A 17,880-nucleotide genomic window follows, 5' to 3' on the forward strand; every position below is an offset into this window, starting at 1 on the left:
GGCGGTTTGTATTATCCTATCTGAAATTCTGGTGGAGAAATCTAAAGAAATCATTTTATATTAATGTTGTTTACTTTTACCAAATTATAATAGATTGTGCTTTCTGGAATAAAGAAAATGACTATAACAAAATACCTTTGAAATGAAAAATATTGGAGGTTGAAAATTCTTGATTGGAATCCAAGTGTACATTGAAAAAAAAAAGAAAATTATTGTCTACTATAGTATTTGTGTGTTTGTGTACAGACATACACACTCAATGTGATGTCCTAATTGAATTGTTTTTAATTTTCTCTGGTGAAGGGATTATCAAGGTTTGTAAACTAATTTACATAAAGATTTCAGGAGAGTAAAGTTTGAATACAAAGTTGTTCTAAGAGTCTCACTAAAAGGAGGGGAAGGGATAGGCACTAAGAAAACAGATGAATGTCTAGATCTGAAAATTTGTGAGATGGATATTATGTCTCACATAATTATAAGCTTTTATATGCACATTGTTGCAAGCATAATATTTTGATCTGGAATGTATGCATGCTTTCCTATAAAGAAATGATGCGTTCATTTTAAAATAGAATATGTAAGTGCTATTGATGTTTTTCAATTGTTGCATCCATTAAATCTAAGAAGAGTAGAAAAATGGTGTCACTGGCAAAAAAAAACTTTCAAAGCTTGTGCCTAAAAGATTCCACATATGAATGTTTATTGAGCTCAGAGATATATAAACCTATTCACAATAAATGTATAAATTGTATATAAACTATTGGGGCTTTCCTTTAATCCTTTGTAAGAATAATTCAGGAAATTAGTTCTGCGAAGTCTGATTAAAATTTATTAGGAGATGAACTTGAAAATTATTGAATTATTGGATTTGACAAAAACTGATGGATTCAATTCAGAAACTATAAAAGCCAGCCCATGTGTGATGACCCAGGGTGTAACACAAATGTAACAAAATCCAGAATGTAAATAAATGTCCTTTAATGCCTCCAACTTGGCCCCACTGTTCAATCATTCTCAGATGGAGATAAAACATACTCAAAAATAGTCTTCAAAAGAAAGCAATACAGTCCGAATTGAATGAGCAGATAGAGGTGAAAATAAAAACCAAACAAACTACAATGATGAAATTTCCACAACAGAACAGAAGTATTTAGCAAATTCAAGAAGATAACAAGGCACGGTCTGTTGGAAGGACGCCAACCAAGATAACCTCAAACCAAAATAAAACACTTTGTATCCAGCGTTTGTAAGAACACAGGTCCAAACTCTTATGCAGTTCTCACACCTGCAGCCCGTGAAGAGGATCAAGGCCCTCTCCTCCTGACCATGCCTTAGGATGGTAGACCATGTCTCTCCCTTATCCTCTCCTCCCTTAGGATGGATAGGAGATGGGCCGGGTCCTCCTCCGACTGCTCAGCCGGCCTCTGCCCTTCCCCAGCCTCCTCCACAACCTCCGGAGCCACACCTCCACTCCCTTTGGGCTGTTCCTCCTCTCCCTCAGAGTCAGTCTCCACCAGGGGCATGACACCATGTTAGATCCCTGCCAACATTTTTTGCTTTATAAAACATGTCATATATAGTATGCAGGCACAGTGTAATGTTTAGAATTGGAGTAGGAGGTTGGATAGATAGACGTATCATTCACATTTTAGTGCAATCTACATGGCAAAGGATATTTTTAACATTCTCAAATGAGCAATCTTTATTATATTTCCTTATCCAAAGGAATACATTCAAACACCTGTTAAAGTTATATGACAAATACTTTATTTCTCCTAGATGAGAAGCTTTAAACTTGGCACTCTCTTCCTCAGATTCAGATTATGAGTTCATTTATTTTGTCTAAAAAAGGAAGTTAAAATCAAACATTCAGAATTCTGTAAGCATCCAGTATTTTCCTAGGTTTCTTCTCCTTAACAAAACAAACCTGTATCTCAGGAAGTCTTTTTAGATTTGTACTACTGAATGTAGGCAAGGTAATTTTATAAATCGTTATTATCCAATACATCTTACTCTTCTTCCTTTCCCCCGGGGAATTAGGTGGTGTCATAAAAGTAAACATTTTCTGAAATAATTATGGTGTTATTTATATTCTATGCCATCGCTTGGTTGAGAATACTGACAGATTGGATTGATCCATGATAAATCCTCTCTTGCTACTTCAAATAGTATGAAAAGCTAATCAGATTCTTTTGGTTTTCTGCAATTATGTTTTATTGGAAGATTCAGGCAGCTACAAAACTGGTTGTACTTAACAAGAAGTAGTTCTTGTTTTTGTACCTTTAAAAGAATTGTTCAGATTCTGTGTGAGAACAGCACTTCTCTCATTTTTAATAAATTGGCATACCTTTTTAGGCTTCTGGGTACTGTCCCTTTTTATGACCCTGTAATCCCTTGATGTGGGATAGAATTGGGACAACTGGATGGAGCTGAGCGTTCACTGGCCGGATGCTCTACCTGATGCCATGCAGAGTTCACAGCAGATTTTTTTTCTTTGCGAGTAGCATGGTGGCCTAGTGGTGAAGACTCTTGCCTCCCATTTGGAAGGTTGAAAGTTCAGTCCTAGGTAGTGGCAGATGTTTCTACCCTAGGCTTCTTTGTAAACCTGAAAAAAGATATTGTTTCTTTAAAAGTTACACCAGTTGATTCCTTAAAGCAGCATTTTTTTTCTTGCATTGAAGCCTTTAAAATGTAACTTATCTATTGCTATTACTGATACAAGTTCTGAAACATTTCTTTGAATCATTTTTAAAGTATCTTCCGCCCTATCAGCCATAAAGATCTAAGGACCAGGAGACCTCTAGATAAAGTGTGTCCAACCTTTTGGCATGCCTGGCCGCATCAAGTGAAATGGAATTGTTTTGGGCCACATAAAAATATCTGTAATATAATTAATTATATAAATAGCAAAGTTACTTTTTATGTTTTTTTTAATAATATATCCTTACTAGATGTCCAGGGCCACATTGTGGCCTACGGGCCACAGGTTGAATACTCCTGGCCTAGAGGAAAACGAATTTGACATGAGCTACAGCTGCTATTAAGGCCTATCTTGTGGAGGTAAGAGCAGGGAAGTGTCAATGCTTCTTTGCTTTTAATTGCATCTGCAGAATACTGCCCAGTGGCCCTGTGCCTGGCCCCTGTTGGTCAAGAGGCCCTCAGAGGCCTACCTTCGGGGCCTCACAGGAACATTTCCTGTGCATCTGGCAGATAAAATCATCCTGATCATTCTGATTCCACTTGTATGCCAAGCATGGGAAAGTCCTATGGAGATGCCTGGAAGAGGAACTTACCTAATTATCTGGAAACAGCTTGATCCTGTTGGACCTGAAGTGGACAGGATCCGTCAGACTGCAAACACACCTGTGAGTTAGATCCGTGTTCCTCCTGGTTGATCAAAGCTGTCTGGGAAGTTTCACCTGGATCCAAGCAATGGTGAATTCAACCTTGACGGAGGGGATGTTTTTCAGCTCTTTTTAAAGAGATACTGGTGTGCCCTCTTTTCAAGATACCATTGCTGGACCATACCGTTATGGACAATTTTTATCCCGTCTCGCACCTCCCCTTTTTAGGGAAGACAGTTGAGACTGTGGTAGAATTATAGCTCCAGAGAGATCATGAATGAAATGGATTATTTGGACCCCTTTTGATCAGGAACAAAAACAGCACTAGCCACACTTCTTGATGGCAGGAGCAGGATGGGAATAATGCATCCATCCTTGCTTTTCTTAACCTCTTGATGGCTTTTGATACTTAGGGCCAAATTAGGAAGTTGGAGATTGGTGGCACGGTTCTGTGCTGATTCACCTCTTTCCTCTGACGTCCGTTTCAATTGGTATTGTTAGGGAGTAATACATCCAGCCCATGGCTCTTCTTTGTGGGGGTTACCACAAGGTCTGGTCCTTTCTAAAACCTACACAAAAGCACTAGGTGAGAACATCCATCACCATAAGATGAGACATCATCAGTATGCTGATACTATTCAACTATATATCTTTGTCCAGGGTGAATTAACTGAGGCTGTGGATATGTTGTTGTTTTTTGCAGTGCCTGTAAGGCTGTGGTAGCCTGGATGACGAACAGCCTTGTAAGATGGAGTAGCTGGTGGGTAGGGGACTCTTCTGTATCCAGGAGTTTATCTTGGATGAGGTTGTACCTCCCAAGACAGACTCTGTATGTAATCTGGAGGTCCTCCTGGACTCCTCAAGAAGCAGGTGGCAGACATAGCTAGGAGGGCCCTTTGTCCAATTATGTGCCTGTTGCACCCCTTCCTGGATCAGAAAACCAACCTCTTGGCCATTCATGGCCTGGTCATCTCCCTTATGGACTACTGCAATGCAGATTATGGACATGGGGCTACCCTTGAAGAGTTTCCAGAAGCTTCAGCTAGTAAAGAATGTGGCCACACAAGCAATATTGGGTCCTCAAGGTTGGTGCATGTATTTCTTTACTGCGTGAGCTTCATTGGGTACATTTGCTTCAAGGTGTTGCTTATAACCTTGAAAGCCCTAAGTGGTGTGCCACCAGGTTACTTTAGGAACTATTTTATTTCCATTACATCAGCCTACCTCAACCAATCAGGCAGGGAAGATGTGTTATGGATTCCGTCAGTTAAAGAATTTTGATGGGCAGGTGGGCTCCAAGAAGAGAGTGTTCACTGCTATTGCCTTGTCCTGTGGAATATTCTTCTCCCAGCATAGAGGTGGGCGCCCATCTCCTGGCCTTTCAAAGGGGTTTGAAGACATGGCTCTGCTGACTCTGCAAGTATAATGCAATTTGGAGGAAGTTTGCACCTTAAGATCCTCTCCTTGCCTCTTAACTTTTAATTATTTTAATTTTGTTTCTACTTGGCTTCTTTTACCAATGTATTGCATTTTAATATGGTGTTTGCACTTTTATGCTTTTAATTGTACATTGCCCAGAGAATGAGATGGGTGGTACCTAAATTTGATAAATAATAAAGGTAAACTTTAGATTGCTCTGTGCCGGGTAGTAGTCAGATTCAGAAGTTGAAGTCTTTCAGCAATTTAGACTGAAACTGTTTTCTAGCAATTTGGAATATTTCCATAATGATACCATAACTAATGATGTTGTTGGGGCAGAAAGTTCCTTGCAAGGTCTGGTTAATCCTGGTTTCACTACACAGCAATAGCTGGAATAAATTAAATATCTTCAGTTATTACTTTTATATTCTTTCTCAATATCAAAATTCTGCAAATTGCCTAGAGTTCATTTTCAGCTACCTTCAGAAAGTCAAGTTTTGTTAGGATTCTATTCACATTCTTCTGAATCCTATATCTCTTTTAGATTTATTAATCTGCATGGTAAGCCATGAATGAGGTTAATAGAAAACATGTGAAAAAGCAATCTTTTTCATCATTTTTGAATTGATCACCTTCATTTAGGCTGTTATGAGTCTGTTGCTATTATCTACTTCTACAATGGAATTATTTCTAAGCTTTTCTTCATTCAGTTGTGGAGGGGGGAAATGTTAACTCTCTTCCAAACTTAATTCAAGAAGCTAGTACTTTCCTTTAAAATTCTAAAGGGTTTTAATCTCAAATACTTAAGTGAAAATGTATTTCCGTATCAATTTGCCATGAATTAAAATTGCCCAATATTCTAAATTCTGCTATTTGGGGAATATGTGGCATACGCATTCCTTATGCACATAAGGAACGTGCACTTATGCACATAAGAGGGTCTTTTTTCTCATGCTCCCTAATATTAAAAAGTCATATGTTTGTAAGGAAGGCATTTCATAATTTCCATTTCAAGACAGCAACTTCTTTCTGCAGCTTAGGAATTAAAATTATTGCTTTATTTTTTGAGACAGTTGCAGCCTGAAAGTAGAAATGTTCCAATGTATCATCTATTGGTGCAGCAAAAAAAAACAAGGTGTGTGTGTGTTTGTTTGTTTATTTTAAGGGTGATGGTGAAGAGAGCGAATTCCCAGTATGTACCCCCAAACAAAGAATTCTAGATCTTATTATATTTATCATAAAGAATTGGAAGTTTTGATGTAGTATATGGTCTTTAATGATCTGAGCTACTGGTCTAATCATCTAAAAATCCTTATATAACATACTTCTTGCTTCTCACATTTTATCTAGTCTCTTGGGGAGAATACCTTTCTGATACTTCTCACAATTAGTCTAAGATTTATACAGTTGAACTCTTAACCTGACCAGTCCTCTTGTATATCCATAACAAAGTAATATATTCTTTACTTCAATTTTCCTGCATGTTAAACATCATGGCTTAATTTTATACAGGGTGGTGACTCTGCTACTGAGGTTTTTTTTAAGAGAATATTAATGTATGTAATTTATGATATGAAATGAAAATGTTAACTTGAATGGTATTCCTCTTCCTGAAAGAGTTTTTTTAAGTAGCATAAGAATTAAACAACTAGTATTCTACAATTACCAGAGCCAAGGTTGGTAGGAATTTTGTGTTCATTTGTTTGCTGGAAATTTTCTTTTCTGAGTTAAGAGTTTTAAAAGGGAGTAGAAAACATAAGGCTTCACTTAAATCTTTAAGTCTGGTATTTTATTAAACCTAAGTCTCTTTAAAAGTCTCATTCTGTTTAGCTTCCTGTTTTCCAACTTTGGATCTATTGGTTGGTATGTGCTACTGGATTGTATACAAAATGGTATCATCTTACTTCTCTCCGCCCCACACCCCAAGCACTACAGTATCATGAGGACAGTGACAAAAAGGCCATCTGAACAACAAAATTTGCTCCATTATTTTTATTCTAAATGATGCAAAACAGCTTCAACTGCTTAACAGTTAAATATCCAGCTGAATATGTTTTACCAATAAAGGAGAATATTTGTAGCTGAAGGTTGGAGTGAAGGGGGTCCTTGGTGCTCCTTTAGCTTGGTTGTTTTCTTGTAGATGTTTGATTACCCAAAGTAGGCAATATCATCAGTGCTAGTCCTAGCACAGGTAACGTTACCTTGATTGGGTAATGAAACATATGCAAGGAAACAACCAAGCTAAGGGAGCACCAAAAAGTTGTTTTATTCCTTCATTTTTTAAGATTCAATGGGCCATTGCCTATTTCTCATTCACCTGGGCCCTTTTGAGGAGTTTAACCATAGTGTCTAGAACTATACATATATTCCTATCAGATCTGGCCAAAGGAGCATAATTATTATTTAAAATGTGTTCTGTACCCCACTTACGATCACTTACGATTATGGGACTGAAATTTTGGGTTGTGATTGGACCCAATTTTAGTATCATTTTATTGCAATTTGGTTTAAGTGAATCATAGTTAAGTGGATCACACATTCATTAAGTAAAAATTCCCCAGCTGACTTTGTTCTTCCGAAGTTGCAATAGGTCATAGGTTGCTTTTTCTGAGACCATCGTAACTTTGAACTATTGTTAAAAGAAAAGATATAAATCTATCTATATGTTGTTACAAAGTATTCCCTTCTATTTCAGAAGACTGCTTAATGATAAATTCTAAAATCTTTCTAAATGTTCATGTGATGTTAATTGGATATGTAACACCTGTTTGACTATTCCCTTCCTCCATTTCTGGATTTGGGAAGAAAATTAATCTACCTCTACTTTTACTTGCGTTTCAAAAATTATACACAGAGTATATCCTCAACATTTCTTTAAAATTCTAGGACCCAATTAATCTTTCCTTGAAGACTAGTTGGATGTTGCCATACTGTTTCCTTATGTATCAGTTTAATGATTGAATTAATTTTTTATTAATATAGATGGGTTATTAAATGGATCTATCTATGTTTATTTTAGCTACTACTAATGTATGTTCGTTCTTTGCTGACAGTATAATCATCACGGTATTAGATTTTTTATGTTGGTATTTTACTTTTTATTCCACTATTATTATTTCTTAAATGTCACCTCTTTCTGAACCACATTAAAAAGAATGAGAATACTCATTAGTTAGAATGATAGGGTTTTGTTTTTTTAATGTTTCCTCTATACAATGGCTTCAAAGGTGGATAGCACCCAGGTTGGCAAAAACTCCCTTTTGTAATCTGCCTAGCTCCTTTCTTGTTAAGCAGTCTTGTCCCCCAAAATACAAGTTATTAGTTTTTGTTGATAGTGTTCTAAGAATTAAGTGAATCTATATAAACAATTTGAGTAGGTTACCTTTCTTCCATTTTTAAATTATTTACCTTCAAAATTACTGGTATGGGGAGTTCAGCTCTGGATTCTTTATTGTTTTATGCTTTCTTCACCTTATAAAAAAGATGGGTGCTGTACCAGAAACTTTGATATTTTACATTTTTATTGTACCTTTGTATATACAAATAGTCCTTGTTTAATAACCACAGCTGGGACCAGCAACTCAGTCTTTAAACAAAATAGGCATTAAGTGAAATTGCTCCTGTCCTTATGATTTACTTTAGTTTTGCTTTGCTTTACAGTCCTATGAAAGCAATAAATGTGAGAGGATTGATTGTAAAGTTATTTTTTCATAACTGTTGTAATTGCAAAAGTTCGCTAAACAAGGCAGTTACTAAATGAGAACAATCTGTGTATGGCTCTGTATACATATTTAATTTTACTGAAGTTTTTAAAAGAGAAATGCAGAGAAGATTATAAAAAAAAATGAAAAATAGTAATAGCACATTGGTTGTTTTTAGCATTATAATTCCGTAAGTAAACAAAAACAAAAATTGACAGACATACTAAATTAATATAAACTTAACTATATCACACATTCATTTCATATTTAATAACTATACTATACTTTACATGAGAGCATTTTTGTGAATCACACCCCAATCAGAAGACGTCTTCGCAGACCTTAGAGAAAGAGTGGTTGAAGTTCATGAAGCAACTTTTTTACTTTTGTTAATAAAAGTCTACAAAATCATTACTTAATGTTTTGCCCATTAACCAAACACAATCAGACAGATAGTCTACAAGTGGAGAAAACGCACAGAATCATCATTCTTTTCAGGAATAATCATCCTACAAAAATCACCCAATAATAAGATAGGACACCCCAAAACAGAATAAAAGCAAAGGATTGGCATGCCACTCTGGCATTGTCTTGTGTCAGTGTTCATCTCTTTACCATAGGGGAAACCCAGAACAAGAGTAATACTGTATATATGAGAAGAGATCACCAGGAAATTTTTCCTTAGAGGATGCACGGTTGGTCCCAAGTTTCTCAAAGACTGCCCAGAGGATCTGGCAGACTATTGGAATGTTAGACAGATGAAAGTGAAATGTTTTGGATAAAATACTCCATATGAATCTCATTCTGACATTGAAGCATAGAGGTGGGGGTAATATAGCTTGAAATGTTCTTGCAGTCACTGGACCAGAATGATTTGCAGTTAATTATGCTGGTGCATGAAATTAATCAGACCTTAACAAATTACTAGTAGTTAATGTTTTTTTGTCTTCTGAGAAGCTCGTCACTTCCATCCACAAGCACACTAAGCAAACAGCCAGCAGTATCACATTCCTTTCCATGTGCATCCTCTATAATGTGCTTGTTTATTTATGTGTAATCCCCCTCTAAGGAATATAGATACAAACATTAATTTCCTTGTTAATCATCCAAAGTTCATTCCAAAGAGTGGGGGAGTGGAGAAAAAAGCTATGAGATTTGACCTGCAATACCGACTTCCTTGTGATCTCAATTTTGGAAACCATCCTCACAGCTTGGGGCAGATAAATTTTTATAAGCTAACTATTTTTGCTACCATTTAAGATGCATTAGAGGGATGCGGTGGCTCAGTGGCTAAGATGCTGAGCTTGTCGATCAGAGAGTTCGGCAGTTCATTGGTTCAAATCCCTAGCGCTGCATAATGGAGTGAGCTCCCGTTACTTGTCCCAGCTTCTCCCAACCTAACAGTTCAAAACCATGTAAAAATGCAAGTAGAAAAATAGGGACCACTTTGGTGGGAAGGTAACAGTGTTCCGTGCACCTTTGGCATTTAGCCATGCCAGCCACATGACCACACATGACTCTTCGGACAGCGCTGGCTCTTCTGCTTTGTAAAGGAGATGAGCATCGCCCCCTTGAGCCGGAGACTAGTACCACGTATGTGTGAGGGGAACCTTTAACTTTACCTTTTAAGATGCATTACCAAAAGAATATAATAATCCTGTAAAGATGTTTCATTGGAAGACAAGTGAAAATTATTTTATTTGTTCACTTGTTTATTAAATTTATATGGAACCCATCTTGTAGCAACTCTGGGCAGTTTACAAAGTGATAAAAAGACTTTGTGATAAAAAGACTATTTAAACAATTCAAATTAAGATAGGTTAAATAAAGACTGTGTTTGACTAACAATTATCAATTCATCTGAGCCAACAGAAACATGAAACAGCGATTAAATAGTGATTTCTTAACTAACAGCAGAAATACAAATTTGTAAAATGTGGATTTAGGGCTAGTATATTGGTGAAAATTCCATTCAGAAAAAATGTGAGTAGTGTGTTAATTAAATAGGCCTTACCAATATAAGCTTAAATTTAATGGTGCTATTCTTTCTTATTGAATTTTCTAGTAATAGTACATGGGTACCTTTAGTTTAGAACAAAAACCTTTGAGAGGATTTTAATGAATTCAATCATAATAGAATGCCTTTGAATTTAAACAATGACTACCTTTACATCTATGGAACCAGCTGGCTAAGCAGAGTCATTTGTCAGCATTCACACTTTTGATTTCCAGGCTACAGTACAAAATAATGATATTTAATTTTACTGGAAACTGAACTTCTTCACTAGCTACATTTCTTTCATTCATACATACTGTGATTTTTTTTTTGTTTAAAAAAGCAAATTTATGTGCTTGCATTACAGTAAAAGAGTTGTGGTAAGAGGATTCCTATTTATAATTTTAAAAAATGTAATTTGTATTGAGTCCAGCATTTTATGCACAAGCAATCCATAATCCAAATTCTACTCTAGAAGGAAGGAGGCAACCATTCCTTTAATACTTTCAAATACATGTTGTTTCATATTTATGACCCACCAAAATGATCCAAGACAGAAAACTAAGTTTTAAGCTATTGGACTATCTGATCAAATAGTATTTCAATCATGAAGTATCCTTTATTGTCAATTGTATATTTTAAGATTAATGAATAGAGGTAGGTGAAGTAACATTCAGTAGTTGGATTTTTGAAGTGGCTTTGCACTTCTCAGCATATTAAATGTCTTACTGATTTGCTTCATAAATAGATGTATTGTTCAAAATCAATCAATTATAACTGTTACTTGAGGAGATGTGATATATAGGAAGGCTGTATAAGATTTTATTAAGGTAACCTTCTACTTGGAATACGTTGATTTGCTTAATGACCACCATAGAAAAGATTGTAACAGTGGGTCATGTGGGTGCCTCAGGTTATGACTTATGATGGAAATTTCAGACCCCATGATGTTGAGGACATACTGTAACCTACAACAGTAAAATAGCATTCTAGGAATTCATATAGATTCTAAAGAATCCTGTTTCTTAGCTTGGTCTACTTCAGTTGCTGATATTACATTAGATAAATAGCATTTAGAAAATGCTGTATAATTATGATTTTCTATGTAGTATCTGACATAAATTTTGTAACAAACACTACCAAAATGAAATGCCAAATTCTTGGGAAGAAAGGAAAGATTTAATTCCTTCATTTTGCGTTGTCTTCTCCAAATCATTCCTTCATGAAGCAAGTGGACTTCATGCAACAAATGCATTTAGAAAACTAATGTCATTGTCACATTGGGAAGAGAAATGGTAGGAGGAGAAGGGATCCATCAGCACATTAGTTTTGGAAATTGAACAAAACCAAGATTAGTGAGGCAAGAGAAGCAAGCAAAAAAAAAGCTCACCTAGGAATGGATCAAGTTGGCGCTGCTGAGAAAACTGTAAAAATCTCCTAATGCATCCCTATGGAACAAGCTTTTGTACTGTGTCTCAGAACACTACCAAGTTCTTTTGAAAAAGTTGGAAGGAAATGTATAGCTTGAAACAACCTAGTTGTACATAAGTGATTGTTATTGGTTAAAATCCACAAGTCTTTGAGAAAGGGAAGCATACAGATACATATATAAATAATTTGTCAATACCTGTGGATATTTATTATACTATCAGATACCATTCTTGCTTTAAAATTACTTTTGCTTCATTTCCTAATTGAATGTAGTGAAGATTGCCTGTTTAAAATGCTATTTCCTTCTAGGGTAAAGATTGTCATATATTTATGTCCTGTCAATTAAAGAGTCCAAAAGAAAGTCAAATGTAACTGACGATAGCAGGGGTGTCAAATTAGATTTCTTTGAGGGGTGGATCAGCATTGTACTTCTCCACGGGCCGGCCGGAGGACGGGGGAGATGGGATGGATGTCTCCTGCACACCCTGCCGGCCAAAACGGGGCACGGAGGGTGCGTGGCCTCCTCATGCCCTGTTTTTGGCCTGGACAGCCTCCTACAGCACACTGCTGTTGAAAATGGGGCCCAATGTTGCTAAGATAGACAGTTACTAAATGAGTTTTGCCCCATTTTATTATCTTTTTTTGCCACACTTATGAATCACTGCAGTTGTTAAAATAGTAACTTTGCTTATCACAAGTTTGCAAAAGGAGATCATATGACCCTGGGACACTGCAACCATCATAAATATAAGTCAGTTGTCAAGCATCTGAATTTTGATCACATGACCGTGGAAACGCTGCAGTGGTCAGAAGTGTGAAAATGGTCATAATTCATTTTTTTCAGTGCTGTTTTAACTGAATGGTCACTGAACGAACTGTTATAAGTTGAGGACTACTATATTTGAACCTTCAGATGTGGGATTTATGGATTAATATACAATTTTAAAAATGTCTATTTTTTTTAAAAAAAATGAACAACTCCACATACACACCATTCCCCATAAAGTATGTTCTGAACGTTAAACAATAGATGGGGAATTCAAATTTAATGTAGTTTGAGTGCAAAACATTTTGCAGATCAATATGGCAGAAAGACTTATTTTGTCACATAATAATAGGTAATTATTTTTCAAATCAGCCAAAGATTCAGAAATCCCCACGATCAAAGAAAACGAATACAATCAATCTTGAAAATGGTTCACTCTCTTGAGGTATACAGGATACATTACTAATGAGATACCATTTTTTAAAATCTGAATTTTTCTCTTCTGTCCTTCTTAGCTTTACTACCTTTATTTATTAGCTTTTACTGGTTTTGCCTTTCCAAACTCAGTTCATCACTTTAATCTCTGCAACTTCCTAAGTCAGGTATAGAAGTCACTTGTGGTTCATGAGAGAAGCTTTCCTTAGAGCAGGGGTTGCCAACCTTTCGGACCTCAGGGACCACTAATATGAATTTTGACTGACTGTAGCTTGCTGATGTAGGTGGGAAAGTCAGTCCCATATTCCAGAGCTGCACTAGTCACAGGACTGGCCCTTTGGTCATCCCGGAGCAGCTGCTCCTCCACCCGAGTGCACCAGCCTGTCATGGACTGGAGGAGCTGCTCTGGGATGACCAAATGGCCAGTCTTGTGACTACTGCAGCTCTGGAATATGGGACCAACTTTCCCACCAATGTCAGCAAGCCACCCCAGGGCGGATTTCCTTCCCCCGCCATTGGTCTTACCCTTCCAGTTCCAGCTTGCGTGGCTCTACTCAAGGTAAGGTTTGCACTCGGGTGAAAGGTGGGGGCCAGCAGGTGGACGGGGCATGTGGGCGGGCAGCCTTGTGTTCCTGCGCAGCCTGGATTAATTACTTTGGGGGGATATTTCTCTGTAGATCACCAAAATTTTCTTGCGGACCACCAGTGGTCTCCGGCCCACTGGTTGACGACAACTGTCTTAGAGGATCATAGGACTTTTCCTCCCTGTTTCCTGATTTCTTTGGAACTGGAGAATTGAGACATTAACAAAGCATTTCCACAGGGTTTTTTAAAAAAATATTCTACTAATTGATATGACAATGGGATGTTTTTATAAGGATATTTGTAAGGATATTCTATATTTTGTTTAGATGTGCACATTTGTGCAAAATAATGGGCAGCTGCTCTATTGGTTCTTGGGATGTAATAGAAATTTAGTGTGAGATACCAGGTTTTTTTTTGCTTTTTATTAAGGAGCGTAAGTGAGAGGTTTGAGCATTTTAATTTGCTTACCCTCATTTGATAAGTGACCTAATTGCATTGTATTCTTTTCCAAATTCCTCCCTTCTCTCAAACCTTCATAATACAGCTAAGGCATTTGCTTTTCAAATTGCAAAATGAGTTCTCCCCCCTCCCCATATTTATTTACTTATTTATTGGTATCCATGCAAGATTTCAGTCCAAAGCACTTTAGAGAAAGTATACTTATAGATTATGATGTGGATTTATGCACTACGGGTAGTCCTTGACTTACAGACATAATGGAATTTCTGTTGGAATTTCTAATGGAAAGTCATGATGGCTATAAGTTGATGTGACCACATCCAATTTTATGACTTGTTTTAGAGTAGTCATTAAGCAAACACCGTGCTCAGTAGGTGAATGTGGTGGCCATTAAACAAATGCTGAAGTCATTAAATGAACCAGTGTGTTCCTGTGGGTGTATTTTGCTGGAAAGGTGGGGTGGGGATTATTTGTTTGTGATTACTTAGCCATGGAATACTGCAACCATTCATAAAAGTGAGCTGATTGCCAAGCACCCGAAATTCAATTATATGACTACTGGAGAAGTGTGCAGTTGTCGGAACTCTGGAGCTGGATATAGTAGCAAAAAATGTGTTGCTGCACTGACTTACTACAGCAGTTCAAGTTGCAATCATTAAGTGCAATCTTTCCCATTAATGTTGCTTGTTGAAAGATGGCATTAAGGTTCACAAATGGTAATCATGTCTGTAGGACACTGTGACTGTTGAAATTGTGTTCCAGTTGTCAAGCACTCAAGAGTGCAATCCTATGACTGCCGGGGTGCTGCAATGATCAACTTCAAGAACTGGCCAAAAGTCTTCTCATTCAGTTCCATTGTGACTTCTAACAGTTGCTGAATGAATGATTGCTAAGCAGAGCTGCCTGCTTTTACATATTTTTTCTGCTTAGTCATTGGATCTGGCAGTTTGTGGTACTTAATTATTGTCCTTCCTCCCCCCTCCCCACAAAAATACCTGTCCTCTTAAATGCATTTATTAAGTGTTGGAGCTAAAATTTCACCCTGACCTGGGTTTCCATTGTCATGCTTGAAATTCCAAAACAGGAGCTCACAAGAAACTAATTTTAACTGACTATATATTTAAAATATACACTAATCAGCACTGGACTGAATATTGGGTACTTGTGCTTTCGCATAATTCCTGTTCATTCCAGGAGCTCTGACAGAGCAGTGCTGACAGTGCTGACAAGCATCCCATATTTTACAGGAACTGTTCCAGTATTACATTCAGTACACTCATGCCAATCTGAATGTCATTCCACTGGTACACATTGGCCTTTGATTTCCAGAATTCCTCAGCATGGCTGAGATTTCCAGCAGGAATAAGTTAATGCAAGGGTCGCCAACCTTTTGGACCTCAGGGACCACCAAACTCATAATTTTAAATCCTGCGGACCACTAATGTGAATGATGGTGGCTTGCTGATGTTGGTGGGAAAGTCGGTCCCATATTCCAGAGCTGCACTAGTCACAGGACTGGCCCTTTGGTCATCCCAGATCAGCTGCTCCTCCACCCGGTTGCACCGGCCTGCCATGGACTGGAGGAGCTGCTCCGGGATGACCAAAGCGCCAGTCCTTTGACTACTGCAGCTCTGGAATATGGGATCGACTTTCCCACCAATGTCAGCAAGCCATCCCGGGGCGGACTTCCCTCCCCTGCTGTTGGTCTTATCTTCTAGTTCCAGCTCGCATAGCTCTACTCAAGGAAAGGTTTGTGCTCGGCCGAAGGGTGGGCGCCAGCGGGTGGTTGGGCCACGTGGGTGGTGCAGCCTTGTGTTCACACGCAGCCTGGATTAATTGCTTTGTGGGGAGTGCTTTGATGGGGACATTTCTCTGTGGACCACCAAAATTTTCTCACGGACCACCAGTGGTCCCCAGTCCACTAGTTGGCGACCACTGGGTTAATGCATCTAAACATTATCAGATTGGAAAGGCAGCCTGACGTCAGAAAATATCTGTGTTTCTCTCTCAATATATCTTTTTAAAAATGCATTTGAATTATCTTGATGGGTATAGCTCACTTGAAAGAATATCAAAAAGGTTTTTTTTGTCTTCCAAGATGTTTAAAAGAAATAAAATTTAAACATCCTAGAAGGCAAGAAATTTTAAAATATTTATTCAGATATATTTCTAGAACCCTTTAACAGAGTTTGAGTATATTTTCTACTTATGGAACATCAGGTATACACAAAACATAACTGCACCCAGTCATTTTTCACCCAGTCATTTTTGCATTAATAAATAGTTGAAGCTTATAATAAATGAAGAGTTCTGCTAAAACTTCCATTTGCCTCTCTCTATAAGAATTTGAGTTAAAAAAAAGTCTTAGCCCCTATTTTATTTTCAAGGAAATATATTGATATTATGCAGTTCTGTGGAATCTGTGGATGCAATTGAAAACTGATAGGAAAGCCTTAATGGGAAGTAGCATTTCATGAAGCTATTTTGTTAACTCTAACAGAAACATTGAATACATATGCAAATTCTTGAATTATAGTCGCAGCTTTACAAATACAAATTTGCTGAATGTGTAATTGACTCTCAGACCAATTCATTTAAAGGTATTTGGCACAGTTCAAACATATAAGCTTGATGTATGCTACATATTACATGATAAAAATGGAGTGATATCTTGTTGCACATTGTTTTGCTCTGTAGTAGGTAGAAAATGGAGATAGATTAACTGGAAACATTTTTGTCCCAATGTACATTCAGTGTCCATGTGTTTCCAAATACTGAAAAAAGTCTACATAAACTAAATGCCAAGGAGAACATCAAGAAGTGAAGATAAGTAGGTGTGGTAAGTAGGCAGGCAGGCAGGCAGACCTGCTGTTTAAATAGTTTAGCCTATTCAAATTTATATAATCTTTTGTCTAGGTGATGTTTCTCCAACATAAAAACACATGCATTCACACCCCACCCTCACACAATAGGATAGATTGAGAATACCACACAGAGATTTTTTTTTTACACACCTTTAAAAATTGGAGAAAATTGAACCACAGATTTTCCAGTTTGTTATTTGCTTTCCTCCATTCAAATAATGGATCTAGAGGGATTCTTGTCTGGGTCTTTTTGAAAAAGATTTTAGTCTGAAAGATTGTTAAAAACTATCTTTCAGACTAAATTTTAAGTATATCAATAATATAGTTTAAAAATGCAACTTAAATATTTTTTATAAAAGGAAATATATAACATTCAAATACAGCATTTAAAAAAATAAAACTGTTCAAAATCTAGCAAAAAAGGTGCCTTTTTATGAGTCTTATTTTGAAACTATGCACAAGGTGTTGAAGTAGATAAAATGTACTGTTCTAGATGTATAAATGCATTTTCACTGTTTTTAATGGTTTGGAGTTATGATGAAAGTTTGCCAGATTTTGCTGATGGCTTGCAATCAATAAGCATAGCCAATACAGATAAAGATCAGCAACTAATGCATGACCTTAGAGTAAAGAGGTAGAAATTGAATGAAATCTGATAATGCAGAGTATGATGTCAAATAGATCAGGATTAGTAATAAGTACTTCTGCTGTCCCTTGTGAGCTTACCAGCTGAAAGAAGAAGAGACCAAGAGTCTGGGGGAAAGTGAGAGGATATCCAAATTGATAGAATAATGGCCAACTAAACAACATGAAACAAAATGCACTACAGATAGTCTTCCATCTATGATCATAATGGAGTTTCCTCATTACTGACACATGT

The 17,880-nt window shown here is 37.0% G+C and overlaps 2 protein-coding genes across 3 annotated transcripts in view; both read left to right on the forward strand.

Annotated features, from left to right (window-relative positions):
• Positions 1 to 17,880, forward strand: part of PRPSAP1 (phosphoribosyl pyrophosphate synthetase associated protein 1) — a 174,575-nt gene that overhangs the window by 14,193 nt on the left and 142,502 nt on the right. The window lies entirely within an intron of this gene.
• UBE2O (ubiquitin conjugating enzyme E2 O) overlaps positions 1 to 17,880 on the forward strand; it is a 72,652-nt gene that overhangs the window by 1,357 nt on the left and 53,415 nt on the right. The gene's annotated exons all lie outside the window — the stretch shown is intronic.

This window comes from Pseudonaja textilis, chromosome 2 (genome assembly GCF_049901715.1).
Source record: "Pseudonaja textilis isolate UNSWEBS1 chromosome 2, rPseTex1.2, whole genome shotgun sequence".
NCBI lineage: Eukaryota > Metazoa > Chordata > Lepidosauria > Squamata > Elapidae > Pseudonaja > Pseudonaja textilis.